Source organism: Littorina saxatilis, linkage group LG2 (genome assembly GCF_037325665.1).
Source record: "Littorina saxatilis isolate snail1 linkage group LG2, US_GU_Lsax_2.0, whole genome shotgun sequence".
In the NCBI taxonomy this organism is placed as follows: domain Eukaryota; kingdom Metazoa; phylum Mollusca; class Gastropoda; order Littorinimorpha; family Littorinidae; genus Littorina; species Littorina saxatilis.
In genome coordinates, this window is record NC_090246.1 from 81301564 (window position 1) to 81304063 (window position 2500).

Consider the following 2500-nt stretch of genomic DNA (forward strand, 5'->3'; position numbering starts at 1 on the left):
TTCTCTGAAAATTGAAGCCAATAAAATTTGAGTTGAGTTGAGTTGAGTTGGTTTATGTGCGTGCTTGTTGTGTGTCAACTCAGACTCAAGACTCCAGACTCAAAATGGTACTGTCCTTATAAAAACAAGGAAAATTGCCATGCAGTGTCAGGCGATTACAGACATAAAATACATCACATTTACTAAGAATTAAGAATTGCACTTAAAGCCAACAACACTAAACCGATTCACATTTACTTAAAATTTAGTGTTGCACTAAAACACATCTACAAATCCTAAGCAGTCTCTCACGGCACACACACACACACACACACACACTCACATACACACACACACACATACACACATACACACACACATACACACACAGTCTCTCTCTCTCTCTCTCTCTCTCTCTCTCTCTCTCTCTCGCCCTCTCTCTCAATCTCAGTAAAACTTAAAACCAATAAATATCCTCAGATTAAAATGCGTATAAAAACACACCAGCATGATAGAAAAGTTCATGAATAAATAACACATGAGCGCGTATCAAGACCAAGAGCATCCTTCCAATTCGCACGCACACACACACACACACACACACACACACACACACACACACACACACACACACACACACCAACCAACCAACCAACATGCACGCACGCACACATGCACGAAAGTATGCCTAGCTGCGGAGGTGGCGGCAAATCACAAGACTGCTTCAGGTCGTGGCGTTGAGCAGCCTGACAGCAGAGGGCAAGAGCAGACCCGTGTTCATGTTGCTATGCAACGGACGACACATTTTCTGTAATGCAGACATGATTGACCATCGTGCAAACATCGTTTCTTCCGATTTTTTTTTCTTCGTTACCTTTCTACATTTATTCAATAGAATATTTTATCATAATGTATTTTGTCAAAAGGGGAATCGAGACGATAAGGTTATGTGTGTGTGTGTGTGTGTGTGTGTGTGTGTCTGTGTGTGTGTGTGTGTGTGTATCTGTGTGTGTCTGTGTGTGTCTGTGTGGGTCTGTGTGTGTCTGTGTCTGTCTGTGTTCCTGTGTGTGTGTTTGTGCGTGCGTGCGTGCGTGCGTGCGTGCGTGCGTGCGTGCGTGCGTGCGTGCAACAACAACAACAACAACAACAAACCAAAAACAAACAACAGAGCCGATAATACAGAAACAAAAGATTATTTTGGTTAAACAAAAGAGATTCTTTCTCACAACTACAAAAAATTCAGCTGCCAAATGTTTGTCAACAAAGGCTTTTTTTTCCAACACCAACAAGTAGCATCACATTTAAAAATAAAGCAAAAATAAAGGCAAAAGCCAAACAGAAGCAACCCAAACGGAAAGAGCAAGGAGGGGGTAAATCAAAAAGATTGACGTAAGTGAATTGCTATTTTCATATCGCAGAAGCTCTTAAAGTTTTCGCCGTGACTTGAGCTACCCTGTTACGTGGTCTTTACTAATGGGATGATATATCACCAGCGGTATACGCCAAACCAGATCGGATAAATGCCTTTCCAACTGCAGGATATGTCCACCCAATTCTGACACCTTGCATTCATCATCGTCGTCATTTTTCTTACTTTAGCAAAGGTCGTTGAATTAGTATCATACATACAGCAGATATTCAGTTCCGCCAAAGTTCGGAAACAGAAATCAGTTCACTAAGACAGATCGCACCTTCTTTTGTCTAAATTCAGAAAATCGTGTGTTTGTTTTGCGTTGGTGCGACTATTTTTGGAACTCGTTAAATTTACCCCATCACTTCTAGTGGCTGATTGGTCAACATCTCCCGCTCCCCCCCCCCCCCCCCCCCAACCCACTCCGCTCAGCTTCAATAGTTTGAATAACACGCTGAACGAAAGCAAACCAAACTGGTCTCCGAACTGTTCACTTGAGCTCAATGTGATACTTAACATCGCAGAAAAAGAGCATTTCTCGTGTTACCCAGTTTTACCTGTACACACGTTGGATCCTGCTTGTCTCCACGGCTGTCGTTCATCTTGTCTCATGTCTTCCTTCCCTTCTCGTTTAGCTCATCACTTTGTCAGAAATCCTGAGATCCAAGATCATACAGCCGACGGTACTGATGCTGCAGCTACTGCACGTGAAAGGATTTCCGCAGGACTGTGGTCTGGCCCCCTTGACAGTTCACCACGGATGACGAAGCGTCATCCGTGGCGTCACGGCAAGCGTCGTGTGTGTATCGGATGCACACAGGGCTAATACGAGCATACCTGAACATTTCGGTACATCGAATACCTTCCCAGAGATGATGATATGGACAGTGGGAAATTTTGAAAATATGCTTTTTTTCTGGTAAAAGGAATTTCCAACAACATCTCTCCGCTTTGAATACCCCTAAGTCACTGTAGATACTAACACTAACTTTTTTTGAAACCAATGTACATGTACCATAACGAATGAAACAAAACGAAACAAAGGAACAAGGGCATTTTTGTAGTTTAGATAGGTAGTTTCAAATAAAATTATGAAATCCACCAACAGTA